Here is an 18,349-nt window from a genome sequence, read left to right on the forward strand (position 1 = left end):
TGGGAATTTATTTTCAGCAGTTTAATAATCATTTGTGATAGGAGATTAATAATCAGTGACTGCAATAGTTTGATTTTTCACAATTGGTAACACAAAATGACAGGGTTTGACTTTTACAACTATATCAAGAGTTAAATCACTAGAGAACTCTCAAATAGAACTAACATTCTCCTTTCATCAATATGAATAAGAATGAAAAATAATCTATTACAATTATTAGAAGAAAAGAAGAATCTTGATTGCAATAACTCTCACTAGTGCTCCCTTAATATATATGAGTCTATGTGTGATACTTTATCAACTTTTAATTGGCTATGTTTATGCATTTGAATATTCTTTTTCCCCAATGAATAAAGTTGTGTTACAGACATTATGAGATGATGTCCCTTATGGTGATGGAAATCATTTTTTTAAAATAAATCAATTTCTTTTTGTTCCAAAAACAAACTACTCATTATCATCTAATGCATATAATGTATTAAACTTGCAACCAAAAATGTGGCTAAAAGATTCTACTATTTTCCTCGAAGATAGTTTATTTTGTGAACAAAATACATACCAATTTAACGATCTTTTATTTTTGTTTTCCCCTTCTACAATTCTTTTCATTTTATAATACATATATATATATATATATATATATATATATATATATATATATATATATGAATTTAAAAATAATTAAATTTAATTATTTCAAATTAAGAATAATTAATTTATTGTTTAGATCTGTAAGTTTCCTTTTATATTATATTATATGTCTAACAAAAAAAACAAATGTGAGCAATCATATTATATAGACTAACACCTTTAGTCATTATCGGCGTACCCCTTGCTCCTTCAAATGCAAGTGCTAGTTTAGCAACATATAAGAATCTGATAGTATTGTTCGTTGAATGAATTATTTAGGAAAATACAATCTATATCTCCGGAACAATTTTCTTAAAACTAAATTCAGAACTATAGACTTCTGCATTGTAAAGTGTCATTTAAATTTAAATTTCAAATGATTGAAAGCGATTGTTTTGAAGCAGAAACAAAAACAGTGAAATAGAAATTTGGTAAAACCAATGCACAATCTCTCTTCCAAGCAAGGAAAGCTTCGTAGATGCTCGACATTAGTGAAATCTACAGCATCACTGAAACATGTTATTTTCCTCAATGATTTTATTGTTACAAAATACCCAAGAGATTAAAAATCCGTTTCTAAATGGACGCATCCAATCCAACATATGTTCGACTGATGACTTCTCCACCAAAATTTGAAAACAAATTCACATAGAATCATACTTAGTGCTTGGAAAGCTTTATTACTTGTCTAATGTTTTGTTTCCGTCCTCGATGGAATCTATTTTAAACTCTCAATAATTTTAGAATTTTCTATTGACACTATATGTTGCTGCACACTTCTCTGACGGCTCTCTTACACAATGCATTCCATATATATAATTATAGAAATGTTATATATATATTCACCATTTCAAAAAACTGTGGAGATATATTTTGTCAGGGTGTTAGAGGGAAATATGTATAGAAATGTTACGCGTTCGAGATTTTAATGGGTTTTATGAAGGCAACAGGAGATGGGAAGATAATAATCTCAAGAACTCGTAGAGTTTGTTTTCTCAAAACTTGGGTTCCTGCAATCTAATGTAAATTTAATGGAAAAAGAAAAGATAGTCTTTTAAGCAAACTTAATTTTTGAAGGGAAAGGAAACACATAAATGATTCTTATAATGAAGTTATGCTTCATAAATAATGAAATATTGAAATATTTGATAGTGGAGGTATTATGTCGATTTTTCTTATATGGAGGTTGCTTCGGCCAACCGTTGGAGGTAGATTTTACATGTTTTCTTTTCTTTTGGGGGTCACCCTTAAACATCACACACTAAGGGAAGGATTAAGCTTGGGAAAAATAAGTCAACTTTGACTATTTAACACTTCTGGTCTAGGAATTAAGCTTAGTGTGTGATGTTTAAGCCACTCTCCTTTTGGGTGGATATTCTCAGTAAATGCTCCTTTCTTTACTTCGTCTTCCCCAACATTCTTTCTGTTGTATGTTTGATTGTCTCTAGGTGCAATGAAAGTAAGAAATTATTAGTATTATTATTATAATATTTATTATTTTCTAAATAAATTTATAAAGTTATATCACATATTAGATGCATTAATATATTTTATTTTTTTGTAATTAGCTGATAAAGAATTGATTAATCATTATTGATAGCTTCATCCATTACAAAAAGATTGATGTATTGCCATTATTTTGTGTTTGAGTAATATGTTAAAAGAGAGAGGATAAAATACCAATTCTCACTCTACTAAACAACCTAAATGAGAACTTATTCACTCAATCTTGAAAGTATTCAATTAATAAACTAGATCAAATGTAGATTAATACTGAGTAGGTTTTTATTATAAACTAGAGCTATATAGTTCTCATACAAATAATTTGATAAAGATGAAAAATATATCTATGTATTTAGGTGTCTCTATTACTTAACATTCCCAATTTCACTTAAAGACAATCGAATATAAAATATACTTGTGTTTCATTTCAAGTGTTGTGTGAGACTATTTAGTGTTGTGAAATTAGGGTTTACAATTTTCTTCATTTCAACAATGATTACAATAGTTTTTAAAAAAATGCAACATCATAAAGATGAATGTAAATATATTGAAGATATCTATAATATAAAATAATATATTAAAACTACAACAGTATTTAAATTGTAATAATATTATATTTTTAAAAAAGTAATAGTGATAATAGAAAATCTTAACATATTATAGTTATAATTAATTCTAGAGTGGTGACGTGCTTAATTCAAAACTCATAAGACCTAATTCAAAGCCATCTAATATAGAGCATTACATTGAGAGTATTCAAATTTAGAGGTACCTATTAACAACAATTTTAGATTTAACTTTGATCTTAACTTTTATTAAAAAAAATCTAATTAAGAACTGTATTATATTTTAATATTTATGAATGAGATGAATTCAAATTTAAGTTTAGAGAAATCAATATTAAAATTATATATGTAGAAATCTTAAGAGAATAAGATGAAATACTTTGACAAATTAAATATTGATATATTTGATAACTAGAGCAGATTTGTAAGTGTTTATTTTATTTTATTTTATAGAAGTATTATATATCGGGTGGACATGGATATATGGGAGGACAAGAGGAGAGAGGCCAGAGAGAGTGAATAAGATGAATAATATAAAGGGAGATAGAGAGGTGAAAAGTTTTGCATTGATTAAAAGTTAGAGAGATAAATATAAGGGAAAGACAAAGAAGTAGGAAGGAGGAGGGAGCGGTAGATGAAGACGAGAGAGCGTTGTAAGGGGATGAAGAGATATAATAAAGATATTTGAGGTGATAGATAGTATATAGATAGTTATATAATATTAGAGAGAAATTGAGAAAATAAAATATAGATAGTGAGAGTTAAAACTTAAAGAAAGGGGTATGATAAGATAGAGATTGGGGTAGACAAAAAAAGTGTATGTGTGTATAAGAAAGATATAAGGAAAGGATATGGAGGTAGATAGGGAGAGGGTGCAAATTAGAGAGAGATATGGATATAAAAACATAGAGATACATAAATATAGAGAAAGATGGAGATAAAAAGATATAGATGATGACATAACAATTTCAAATTGTTGATTTCAAATACTATAATATTAAATATATAATTATTCGTTAATTTGAATTCTAGGTGACAGTTGTGAGTTTTTTTCCTTACACGATTACATTTACCACTAGTAGATTTGAACCCAAGACCTCTTCGATAAGAGATTCACAATTTACCATTGTGTTGTAGGCTCTTGCCTATAGTATATTTTAAAGATTATTTCATATTATTTCATTTGAATTAATATTAAATTATTTTAATGTTATTTTATTTAAATAAATTTTGTTATTATATTTAGCAATTTTAAAATTGAAATTGATTTTTGTAATATTAAAATTTATAATTAAAATTTAGGTGATTATTATTTTTGTGTTAAAATTAATTGGTTGAGATTTATAGTAAGAGAGAGTGGGCATATGAGGGAAGGAATGGAAAACAAGAAGGAAGTGAGAGGGAGAGAAATAGGAACAGGAGACAGGAGAGTGGGAAGATGAAGAGATATAATTTGATAGAGATATGCAAGGTGATAAATAGTATATTATAGATAGATACACAGAGAAGATAAAAGATAAATAGAGAAAATGAAATATAAATAATGAGAGGTGAATGGTAAAGAGAGAGGTAAGATAAGATAGACATAAGGAAGGGGAAATGAGTTGATGTGTATATCAAAAAGATATGTAATGCCTACAATAGACATTTGGATAGAAGCAAGACTCGTCAATGGAGCGACTAGTGAAACCACATATATTATCTACAGAATGGGTACCAAACCACCAAACATGTCCATGCATGTTGTTATACGTTTTGAAAACTACAATGGACCGCCATGGAATCAAGAAGAGTCGATGGAATTGAAAGATAAGGACTCATTTTTACAACTATATCTAGAGTAAAAAAAAAATAGATGGTCTTCATATCCGACCTGCTTTCACTTTTGAAAGATACTCAAAAATGAAAAGCAATCCATATACAATTATACGCAAACAAAAGGAGGACCACCTATATCATATAGTTCTTCAGAAAAAGCATTTGTATTTTGAGTGTGACAAGAAATCAAAATAACACAACTGAATCAAACATATTACATAAAGAACATACTCAAGAAAATATTCAAAAGTACATAAGACTATCGGCATAACCCCTTGCATTATCAAAGGTGCAAGTGCTAGTATATTGAATATCTAAGATTGCTATTGTAGACTCAACACTAGATGATAATGCGGAAATGACATGGTCCTTTAGTCTAGTCATAGTTAAATTAATTGTTTGGATTTGTTCTTCTAATGCATCTTGTATTTCCTAATCAGTGAGAAACTAACATAGTGTCTCTGAATGGATCACCTTTAGAGTATGTTTTCAAATTGAAATGAGATTAGAAACAATGCGACTATGAATATATAATTTACAATAAAAGTACATACGTGCATTTATTTACAAAGGGGTATAAATATGCCTTAGCACCATAAAACTTGGACTTTTGGTCCCATTGTAACCCCATCATTTCTATTGCAATGTAGAATTTATGCATGATTGTGATCGTAAATTTCACTTCAAAGAAAATCACTTTATTTTTAAGTTAACAACTCAATACAACAACAATAGTAAAGGTATTAGGTACAATTGTTGCGATACAAATAAGTCCGACAAACTTTCTTCTTTCCAGCGTCCGACAATGTCAGAAACTCTAAAAAATCTGACCAAAGTCTCCTAGGGAGAAAGCCTATTGGCTTAATTAAAGGCTTATGGTTTTCTAGCCCAAATAAAAGTCTAAGAAATATTATTCTATTTAGCTAAAAGATAAGTTGCACTGGTAGATCCAACTGAGAGAATAATATATTATGTGATTTGTATGGATCTGATGTGGGTTTTGGGGGAATTTGTAGGAATTGAATAATAATTGCTTAGCATATGGGAGGTAAAGAAAATACTTTACTTTTCCCACTACATAATGATTTGGTGGCGAAGTATATTGATTTCTACAGACATAGAATCTTTGTCAAATGAGGTAAGCGTATATAATCTATATTTCTGACAAACCCATCTCTCATGAAAATGAATGAAAGACTTCGTGAAAAGTGTCTTGCAACTATTACTTGTAAACCGCATTTCCCAACTTGGCGGCACCGTCTTGAATAAGCCCAATTAGGACATGTTTGGAGGTTGTGTAGGAGTAAAGAGCAATTTCTTCGTTATTCCTGCAATACTAGCTGTAGAGATAATGTTGCCCTTTCTATTGGGTATCATAATTTGGGTTTTGTGTTTAATGTTGTGCAGCACACCTTTTACATCGATATTGATCACTCGCTCAAAATCCAACATATCATACTCTGCCATGCTTCCTCTCTGTGCCTAGATGATTCTTGCGTTACCATACAAAATGTCAAGTTTTCCGTGTTTTTCTATGGCCAAATCCATGACTGCTTACGCCACTCTCTGGATATATGTGACTGAAGCAGAGAGGAATTCAACGATTTTTGTACCGCCGTCGTCTCCAATGTCTGCAATAATGACTCTGTCTCCATGATTTACAAAGGATGGAGCTATTCTTCCGACAATTGCACCATTGATTTTTTCTGAAAATTACGAAAACACGCTGAATTTTACAAAAAAATCAGTATGGATTTCTGTTGATTTCAATAGTTAAATGCAGAAAACAACAACAAATCTGAAAAAAAAAGTGTGTTTTAGTAGATCTGAAGAAATTTGTTTTTGAAATATTTTGACTTTCACGTGCACTTTGTCCGGAGAACAGCCCACGCCATTTACAAATAGCTAAACAGTTGCCTCTCCAATGCCTCTTGAGCCGCATGTGATTATTGCAACCTTGCCTTGCAGTCTACATTTGTGAAAAACAGATTCATTAAAAAAATATTATCTCACGGGAGTTTGTTCTGTACTTGAAGACTTGAGAGTAAAATTTATCTTACAGGAATCACAGAACTGATCCAAATCATTTGTGAAAAACATACACAGTAGAATTTAGAAATAACAATGGAGAACAATCTAAATAAATATGTAGACTTGAAAAGTTAAGTCATAAGTCATTATGTATATGTTTGTTTTAGAAACTTTGACTTGAAGAGAATAATAATTTCATATCAGATAATTTATTAGGTGTTCATTCTGTTATACTTGTTTTAGGGTTCATCATGTTTTACTTCTTGTCTTCCATGTAGTCTTAGTATTAGTATTAAAGATAAGAAGAAAATACTTTCTAATTGAAAATTGAGCTCTTCATAAGAGTCTTTTACTTCTAATTTATGAAAATTTGAAACTCTAGCTTCTTGTCCTCTCTAATTAGTGTTTCATATGAGGAAGATTATGACACTAGTATTTCTAATTAAGAGGAGGATTGCAACACTGGGAATCAGAGTTGGAGGAAGAAGAGCATGTTCCTCCTAAAGAGAGTAAAATGAATGCAACTCCTATTCCCTTCACTACTAGAAAAGGAAAGATTAACCTTTGTTCAACCTCCTGATCTCAAGGCTGGTAAAAGTAAGTCTCAAGAAGAGTGTTTTCTCTTGTGAGTTGGTAAAGGTGAAGCCCCTACATTGGAAATGGAAACCCTTTAGCTAGTTCAACCAGGAGGTCTCTACTACCTTTTTCTTTCCAATTATTCGTATACTTTGTATCTAACTTTAGATAGTCTAAATAGACCTAGGTTTTCCATTGATTTTTGCTACAATTTTGTTTCCAATTAATCTTACACTGTATAGGGAAAATAGGTTGCCCATTGATTTGAGGGTTGACTCTTATTACCTTAAATTGTACTAGGAGTACCTTCATGGCATTCTGTCCACTACGAGGAATGGAGTGTTTGATTTCTTTAGGCTTATTAAGTGGGCTTTTTATGAGGTTAAAGATTTGAAACTTAAATAAAGGGCTATGTGTAGTAATCTTGTAAGTTAAGAAAATAAGTGGTGCAAAACAAGAAGCATGGAGAAGGATCTATAGACCGAGGAGGAAAATAAATATGTTGCGAAATGCCTAAAGAAAACCATGGGGGACATTGAAAAACTCAAAAGGTACTATGAAAGTAATGTTAATGGTTTTGATGAAAAATTGAACAAAATCAGGGATTCTCTATAGACTATTATGAACATTGGCCACAAATTCATCAAATTGACAATGGAGACCACGGGCACCATAGTGGATAATGTGGAAAATGCCTATCTAGATAAATTAATTATTGACTTCAAGATGGATAAGGAGAAAGGTAAAGAAGATATGTTCAAGGCCGAGAAAGAGGATGAGAGTGAACCTAAAAAGGAAGGCTAAGAACTTTCCCCAAGATATCCAAGAGCTCAAGAAAGTGGCTCATGACATGAACTAACATGAGGTTGAGGTGGTGGATACCTTGAAGACCCATGCTTAGTTCTGTATTTTTTTCTAGCTTTTTCTTTTTCTTTTTTTCTTTCTTCAATTGTTTGTTCACTATTAGATCTATTATTCTTTTATTTGAACAACTTTTTATCTTAGTTTGTAATGGTCAACATTTAATCTAGTAAAGATATGTTGTTAAAGGGTTTTTAGTCAAGTCAAACCCTATTTTTACCTTAATTATAAACAACATTTTCATCAATTTTATTTTTAAATGTTGCTCTAGTTAATAAATTTTTAGCTAATTTGTGAGTGAGGTATTGGGAATAAGGAAAATAATTGAAGCATTCAACCATATTAGTTATGAGAAGTGTAGAAGTGTTGTAAAAAACTTTTCCTATGGTGTGAAGGGTTTTTTTTATTTCCACATCATAGTCAGGCATCTAGCTTCTTCTTATGTCATGTTATTTTTTTTTAAATTTCCACAGCATACTTAGGCACTTAACTTTTTTTTATGTCATGTTAATTTTTTTTATTTCCAAATCATACTCAACCATTTAGCTTCATAAAACATCAAAGCCCCAGTGTCATTTTTATTTAGTGATTTTTGTTTTGTTATTGAGTTGCCTAGAAAAAATCAGTGTTACATTTGTGTTGGGAGTATTATATTCACGCATTAACATTACATATTTTCCCTTGATTTTATTGCTCCTAAAAATAAATAGAAGCATCATTATTTCATTCACTCCTAACAAAACCCTCACCTATGGCTTGACATTTTTCCCATTCATAGGCCTTATAATTTTCCACTGGTAAGGTGTGCTAGGATGATGGATGTTGTCAATGCATGCAAATATAAAGCAAGTCATGTAGTGCCTATTTCAAAATTTCTAAATTGGTTGATTCCTAGATGATAGCACCACTAGTGGTTTCTATTTGCTGGGATTCTTGCTAATAATTATATTGGAGAAACCTATTCATGTATGTAGCTTACTTTGAGCCACTTAATATTTATCATGAATATGTAAAAGAAAGTTTGTCTGATGTAATATTCACCCTTTTTAATGTGAAAAAAAATTCATATACCCTAAAATTTATGTAACCAATATTCTTTTGAAATCACATTTCTGGGTGAGAAAACACCTATTCATGAACATGGGTCAATAAGTTTGACTAAAAAGCTACATTGTTAAATACTGATAGCAATATCATAATTTGACTTTTTGTTAACAATATCTCCTAATTATCATAGACCATATCCTAAGACAACCCACAAAATTCGAATGGATAGTTGTACAATTTGTGGAATATGAAAATGAAAATTATACCAATAGGTTAAAATGTTGGTGTCTTGTGACAACTTAATCTTGAAAGGTCATTGTTGTGCTGAATTGCTTTGTTGTATAAATTACAACTTCTAGTGTGTCCATTTTAAGCTCTTGCATTTGACTATTAAAGTGAAAATATTAATATTTGCTAAATTTAAAGTTTGACATATAAATTATGTACTATTCAAATGATTAGCATGACTACAAAATCAAAACTCTTATCAACTAATTGTTCCATGCTCAAAAGCATTTGTAACAGAGAGAAATAATTTGACCTCTAAAGTTATAGTACAAACAATTATTTGAATGAAGTTTGGAGTGTATGTATAGAAGTATAGAGGTATGTGAAATTCAAAGGCTTATTGAAATTATTTAAACTATTCTTTGAAATAATATTGTTAGCTCAGAAAGGGGTAAATGTAATATTAATTGAAGTGAGTATTTTACAATCAGTGGTGATTTTATATAGAGAGATTTTCATATGATTTATCTATTTATAGATAATAATTATTGTAGAAAGCAATTATATGTTAATAAAATTATTTTAATAATAAATAAAGATTCTAGATGAAGTATAAATTGATTATTCATATAAATTGAGATTGATGATAAAATTAAATTAAATTAATCGAGGATATTAAATAGTTAAATGTGATATTTAGCTTGATTTGGAGCATGTTTTCTTATTGTAATTAATCTTCATGAGTGCCAAGTAATCCATTTCATTCTAGTTTTTACTTAGTCTACGCTAATTCGCTCACTGTGTGCATTTTGTTGTTTGGGCTACACTAATTCCAAAAATTCTGTTTTCTTCTTTCCATTTAGGTAAACCTAATTAAAACTAAACAATCTTAATGGCAATATCATAATGGAGAGTAGTTTTTGTTGTCATCATCTTGCTTGTTGACTTGCACACCATCATTTTTGGGCTTATAACATAAATTATCAACTTCTCTCCTATAGTTGATAGTGTCACATTTAAGGCTCAAGAATTTTTTAATTTTTTGTCTTTTGTTATTAGTTCTTTTGCTTTTTTATTCTGATTTATTGGACATATATGGTGGTCAAGCCATTTTCCGGAGATCTTAGTCTTGAATCTCTTTCATAAATTGAATAGTGGAGGACCCTTTCTTTATGAATGCAACTTCTTAACATTATATTACAACTGTTTACAACTGTTTGGACCATTTAAAGAGAATCTTGTATATGTTTTTAATCCCAATTTTGTTTCTTCCTTAAGGGAGACCAGAATGTGGTAGTCTTGGCTTTTATCTTGAGTCCTTGAGCTATTATAATGTCCTAAAGAAAGGTCAAGTATGTGTTATGGAATACTAGTGGTTTGCCTAAGGTGCCAAGAATTAAGATAGATCATAACGGTAAAGATCATTGAGAATGTGCCATAAAGAAATCAAAAAATTTCTTCAAAATTTTAATAGTTTTTGTGGACATTGGTTTTAGTGCAATAAAGAAATTGAGACAGTTTAATGAAATAAAAAGTGAAAAGATTATTTAGTATTCTTTGAGAGTTATTTGTTCTTCTTTATTAAATATGTCAATTTTTGAAGATAAGACTTGAAAACTGTAGAGGAATTTCTATACTGATCAGATGGTCAAAATCATTCTCTTAATTTTTGCAAATTCTTTGCTAGACATCTCTTTGAGTAATGTGCTTTGCAATTTGAAAACAGCTAACAACAATGCATCCATAATCATGGGTGATATTATTTGAATTCAACTATCTAGTTATTTCATTACAGTGTGCTTTTGCTTTGCTTTATTGTTATCTAGCTGAAGCTAATAGTTTGTTCTCATTTCCCAAATTGACATGAAAGTCACTAAATTTTTTCGTTTGGAAATTTTGGAATTCTTTCTCTACTTTCTGTTGCTGGGAATTCAGATTCAGATCTCAATATGAATGTTCTGATCAATTCTTAGATGATTTTGGATACAGAACATGCGTAGATATAGTACATTCTTATCTTTTTGCACATCCAAATTTAATGAGAAAAAGTTGACTGGTTATATTTTTATATTTTTCCTCCTATGTACTATTGGATTCCATTGACCTTTCTCTAAATACTACCAATTTTTCATGCACAAGTCTATTTTATTGGTGGGTAAAGATGGATGTTTGCATCTTTTACTGAGAAAAACAAATGTAGTCTCAATCATATTGTTAAGATTTCTCCCTATATTTTTATTGGCAGATCTAGCACTGACCAATTATGGTACTCTTCTTCAAAACATAAGGGATTTAAAAGATGGAAACTTATAAAAAAATCTTGTATATGATTTTAAGCTTAGCTATCACACTGGCTACAAGTTTGACTTAGTTTGCATGAAACATATTAATTGTAATTGTCACACGTTGTAATATAATAGTTTTGAATTTTGAGTGCATTGCAAGAAATATTAAATGTTGTTTAGGAATTTCTTGAACTAAAGTTTAGAGTTGGCTAACATCTTATGTCAATTATTTTCCAGGGATGTTGAAATTCCATCATCTAAGATTGTTATCATTGAGGGTATCCATGCTCTAAATGAACAATTATAGCCATTATTAGATCTTTGTGTGTTTGTCACTGGAGGTGTTCACTTTGATCTTGTCAAGTGGGTTCTTAGGGATATTGGTCGTTGTGATCAAGAACCTACAAAGCTCATTTCTCAAATATAAAAAATGATAGGTTGACTTTTCCTTATAAAGTTTGGCAAGGGGGTTCCTTTTGGGAACCAACATACCTAAATAGCAAGTTGAATAATCTCCTCTTTGTTGGTTCATTTATTTTTTTAAGGGCCATTACACAAGATAAATTATAGGGACAACATTTTTACATATTTAGTTTGATTATGCATGTGTTGTATGGCTGCTACATGCCAGTCTTTTGAGTATTTGAGTTTATACATTATATCTAATCATAAGTCTGCATCTTTTACTACAGGATGTGTAAGTGCACATAGCTAGCTTATTTGTACTTAAATGAGACATCTATTCTATTGTTATATGTTTTAAGAATCACAACATCACTGTCTTTAGTTTTCCATAGTCAATGACTATAGCATATTGATAACTTTACTAGGTCTTGTCATGCTTAAATCTCCTTTCTGTAGTACTGTGGGTAGGTGCACATACCAAATGCAAGACAAACATGCTCAATTCTAATTGGCATTAAATAACTACCAATAATAATTTTTGGCATATCTTTGAATTAGACCTATATACTTGAAAAAACAACTATCATAAATTCTACCTTTGTGATTAATGAAACTTTGTTGTCAAAATGCTTTTGTTTGGTCCTAGACCACACCTACATTTGTTTTTGCTCCCCATAGATGGTTTGGTGTACACTTTTCCCTTGAAGCTCAATACCAAAACACATCTCAGATGATTTGTAATTTTATTTTACTTTCCTCTTTAAAAAACATACTTAATTTTAACAAATATATAATATGATAATTACAGTAGAGCATAAAATCATTTTAACAAAAGCCTACTGATTGAGGAAGTGAGACATGGATGCATAGTTTTTGTTGGCATATTCAATGTATAATGGTTTAGGCATTCCTATTTTTCTACTATAGCCAATATCTGATGTCATGAATGTCATACTTTACTTCAAGATTTCTTCCATGAAACTCCTCATTTATCCAGGATTCAAGTGATGTCTTTTAAGCATGTATTGCTACTAATTGTGGATTCAAAACTTTCTTTCTAAATTTAGATTATTGTTAAACAATACATTAGCCTCTGGTCCAAAACCCATTGTCTTGTGTGACTGGAACCAAGATATGGAGTTCACTCCTAAAGCTTATATTACTTCTAAGAATTCCTTTTATAAGCATGGGTTATTGTTTGCCTTTGTCTTTTGTATATTGTTATTATTGATTGATCATTGGAATAAAGAAACAAGAGAACAATCTTCAAATTTTAATTTGCATTGCTGGTGGGATCTTATGTATTTTAAATGGCAATGATTCCCAAGAACAAAGTTGCTTGGTGTTTTTTCTCAAGAACTATAGTTTGGATTATTATTTATAGATATGTGTCTTTGTGTTCTCTAATGAGAGGCATTTACAAATGATATTTTTTTATTTTTTTATTAAATGTGAGAATGGATTTTGTAGGTTTATCCAATGTATAAGGTGCATATTGAACCTCAACTGGATAATGCACATATTAAAATTATCAATAAATTTAATCCATTTTTTGGGTTTCAACCCCCAACTTACATTTTGAAGGTATTATAATATAACATCTTATGATCTGATGTAGATCATAATTTAGCTAAGTTTCTCAATGGATAATTGTATTTAGACACTTTAGTTGCCTAATACATGTGCCTGCTACTTTTTTTGTAGTCTAGTCGTGTTATTATAGAGGACCAAATTAGGGAAGTTTTGTGCATAGAAGATCTTGGAAAAACTAAAGAAACTTATGACATCTATCTTTTGCCCCCTAGTGAAGATGTAGAGACATACCAGTCTTACCTAAGGATGTGAAGTAGAGAGGGAAAATACAACCTTATGTTTGAGGTAATTATGACTCTATCCCTCGCCTCAGTTTATAATAGGATCTAACATATTTTTTGAGTTGCAAATTCTGATATGTAAATTTTATGTTTGTAGTTGCAAATATCTTCCAATTTAAGAAAGATCCATTTCTTTCTTAGTAAAAGTGAAATCCACTTTATCCGAGAAGTTGTCTTTGAGATAGTGAAAGTCTTCATTTCAAACTAAAAGTAGTTGCTATGTCATTGGTACCTGGTGCACTTTACTTTTCTAAAATGATAGAATTTCATTGTTATAGTAGGAATAGGTTACAGATCATCCATTTATCATACCTCCAAGGATAACATTTGAAGTTGGTGTCCATCTTCTTGGAGGCTTGATGGCCCTAGGATACACAATAACTTCATCATTGAAGCAAACAAGTCATATATTCATATATGATAGAGTGATAGTGAAAGTTGATAAGCTTGAACAACTACAGTGGAAGTACGTACAGGTATTCAGCACATTTCAAAACTTTTTGGGCTAGCAAAGGTATCCATTTGAGAGGTACTGTTGTCTTTCTGATGTTTTGAAAATTGTTGATTTGAATTGTTGTGAATTCATCATCAAGTCCAGGGTAAGGATATGTCCTTAGTTACAGAGGTTTCTCGAAAACTAGGCCTTGATGGGTCATATATTCCTTGCTCCTATATTGAGCAAATACAACTTGAGAGGTTAATAGCTAAAATAAGGGTAGGGATTGAGTCACAAAGCTTCATATCATATTTTTATACACCAAACAAGTCACCAAGTTATCATTCAAGTTATATTTTGTACTTATGTATTGTGTGCTTTGACAGGCACTTCCCGATGACCTTAAGGCCAAGTGATTACAAAATGATTCTGAGGCTACTAGTCCCAGGTCATTTTCCTGGATATCTAATGCAAAGCCTGGGTTAAAGACTTAGTATAGTAAAAGGTATTTTTTTGAAATCATAAAAAGTGTTTTTGGCTATATCATTTTCACCATGTAGTAACATGAAGGCTTGTTTTCACATTCTTTTATGTATATATTTTATGTTTGTTAAATGGCTTAATTATCATAATTATTTCAATTAGTACTTTTTTATTTATGGTTAGTTGAAGCTAAGATACCTTGATCCTCCTTTTCTTTTTTTTAAACTGGAAATATAAAGACATACTATTAAACTTTGAGGTGTTTCCATTTGCTATATATTTTGGTTGGAAGATACTCTTTGCTTTTAACTATTTTGTTCCATTTTTATAGGATCTAGATTTGATTTCCATAGGATACATTGTTATCATTTTCACCATTGTTATTGGCCCACATGATCTGACATGATTGGTATTTTCAATCTCTTTGTTCATTGTGTCAAATATGAATTTATGGATTGGGTATCTCTCAGATTTTGATACTCGTCTTTCCTGTGTTCTTTTTCCGATACTAGATATTAGAGGTTTTTATTTTTATACAAAGAAAATAAGTATAGAATAGTACTGTGGTAGCAATTGAGAAGCGGTGTTTTAGTCATATCATGGGTTTTCTAGTTTGTTATTTGTTTGCAATATGTGAAGAATGTCACCTATGGATCATATTTCAAATTATATTGGAACTTTTGGAAGATAAGCTTTATGGAAGATTCATATTATAACAATCTTCTAAAGAGTATGTTTACTGAGCTTCTTTGATGGGCTCTAAATGATTGGTAGTGAAATTATTATTTTACTTTTTTTGTTCCACCTATAGTTTGAAATATCACTCAATAAAAACTTGCAAGACATACCATGATTTTTCAAGTCAAAAGTTGCCAAAAATTCACCAAAACTAAGCTAGGTGAGTTAATGTGTAGATTACTTCGCTATAAAATTAATTCACTACTTGTAAGATTCTTGATTACTGCAAGTTTCCAAATAATTGCTATCTGATTGGTTAACAGTTCCTAGTATATTTATGGAAATTATAGTTATTGCATTATTTTTATGATAGCTGATACTTTACCATGAATCTAAAAACTGTTGCTAATTCACAAGCATATTGATTTGTTCTTGTGTTGTTCATATTATATATTTTAGCCTTCATATATGTGCCTGATCTAATTTTTTGTTACAATAAGGTCCTGAATGTTGCTTACTATTTTTCTTTGTTTTTTTTTTCTAGGGACTGTATTTCTCATAGTTGTATCTTGATTTGAGATGTTTTGTTTGGATATATATTAAAACAGGTGGAAAACCATCTTAAGCGATTATGGGAGAATGAATCTCATATATGTTCGCTTATTTGGGATATACAACAAGGGAAGATAAAATGTTGGGGAAAACCTCTGAGTTATTCAATGTTCTTCTTGCATGCTCTCCTTGTGCCACCTAGCAAGTTTCAACCACCCAATAGAATGAATAATATGGTATGTGTTTATCTAAGTATACAAAGTGGATGGTATTCCATTTGTGAATATTATTCATATTTGGCTATGGATAAATCTACATTAATAAAAGTGATGCTTATATTTTTTAGTAGGTGATTCTTTTATATTTGTTTTTTATATGATATATCTAAATTTATTTGAGGGGCTGAATATTTAAAATAAACTTGGCAAAAATTTAGTTCATGCTTTCTGTTGTCAAATGAATTAATGAATGGAGAAACTTTAGTGATATGCACAAGACCAAGCTGCTAAGGGGACCAAGAGCCACAAAAGTAACATGATTTCAAATTTCTTCCGATGTGAGCTCTCTTGTTGTGAATCTTGACCAAGAAGTTTGTTGTTTGGTGAAGCCTGGCCTCCTCAAATAGCTCAGTCAAACTACTCACCTTCAAATTGTTTTCAAACTGATTATCGATATCCTTTTGGGTTGCACACTCTATAATTGAGTGTCATTTAATTTACTTTCAAGCAGTCCTTCACGACAAAAGATGGAAGTTCTGAGGAGACATGGTCCTCAATTGCATTAATAATTTTCTAGGTTTTACCTTAATTGTAGCCTTCAAATAGGTCTTTTCATCATGCTTCCTTATGGGGTTGACTTCTTTGATATAATGTGTTTTTCTCCGGCCATTTCATTTTGTCCACATAACAACTATGAATTTTTGTAGCACCAATTTTCTATCGCATCTTTAGAGTTGCAAGAATATTGCTAATGAATGTCTCGTTTGTCTATTCACTTGCCATTTTGCTTCCTCCAAGAATTGTACTGTGCCGACAGGTTTATCTATTTTTTCCACTTAACAAATGAATAATTTCTTATGCCTCCAATCAAGAATATATTAGCCTCAACTAAGAGGATCTCATAGGGTTGACTTCAAGGTTATTAACTACTTCACAACCATAGAGGAAAACTGACATGACCAAGAAACCAAAAAGAGTTTTCTTGGATTGGCAATCCCACAATTTGGCTTTCCTGCACCTGCTCTAAAGAAGGCAAACGACACTACATTCTTTTAGTCCTAAATGTAACTAAGCCTATTGTGGAAATTAATTACTAGGTTCTTGTATTCTACGACTATCTCCAAATATGCACACAAATTGTTCAGATGATATTATCCTTGGATAATTTTTTGGAACTTTATAATGGTCGGAAGAGGTATGTGTCTTTTGATTAAAAAGTACCTGATTGTTGAAGGGTGCTTAGCTACCTTTGTTCATTGGTCCAATCAGGCCAGTAGTTTATTTTCTATTTTTCCTCTTGCTTGGCTTAAGGAGGCCTTAAATGCTTAATGTGTAATGTCACATGACATACCCTATTTTACTGATAGCTTTTGGTCTTGTATGAAAATTGATCCATATTTATCTCTTCCATTCATCATTCATCATTCATCTTAGAATATTTTGAACAAGGGATTTTTTTCAAGTCTGATTCTTTTCTATATTTTTTTGATCTAATTGTTTCTAGTAAGTTTATAACTTTAATAGATTGTAGAGATTATGATTTTGTCTTTCTGGTTTTAAGCAAGTTTATCTTTTCTCTATATTCTCACAAAATTGGATGTGTGCTTTAGGTGGTGACCAAAGATGTCGAATCAGTTCAATTTACCTTTTATACAAATGAAGAGGTGTGATCTTCAAGTGTAAAGTGTATTACAAGTCCTATTTTATTTGATAACATGAACAGGCCTGCACTTGAGGGATTGTATGATCCAGCACTTGGTCGTCTTGATCAGTATGGTAGGTGAGTAATAGAGAGCTTGAGACACTGAGTTAAAAAATGTTGAATGTTCATGGTAATGGGGGTTCTATGTTTGCAAGTACAACTCTTTAAAGTGCAAAAAAGAAGATAGAATTGTTTTGAATATCTCAACTCTTAATTGCAAACATTTTACTTCAAATTCAGATTACTCTTATTATAGGTCTTTCCCAATATAAAATTCATAGCTAGCAATGAATAATCCATGCCTCTAAAAATGGTCCTTATTTGATGAAAAGGTTTTAATGTTTCATATTTTAAATTTTTTTTTGAATATCAAGCCCAAAATGCCAGCATTACCATACAAGAACAAAGCCTTCATTTTGGAACAACTTTGGTTGAAATGGAGAGCACAATTCTTTA

General features: G+C 30.6%; 1 pseudogene; it reads left to right on the plus strand.

Moving 5' to 3' along the window:
- LOC149552127 (inorganic pyrophosphatase TTM1-like) overlaps positions 1–17,975 on the plus strand; it is a 75,703-nt pseudogene extending 57,728 nt beyond the window's left edge.
- Positions 17,976–18,349: the final 374 nt, after the last annotated feature.

The sequence above is a fragment of the Cupressus sempervirens genome, chromosome 6 (assembly GCF_028749045.1).
Source record: "Cupressus sempervirens isolate cs-2001-9-10 chromosome 6, ASM2874904v1, whole genome shotgun sequence".
NCBI lineage: Eukaryota > Viridiplantae > Streptophyta > Pinopsida > Cupressales > Cupressaceae > Cupressus > Cupressus sempervirens.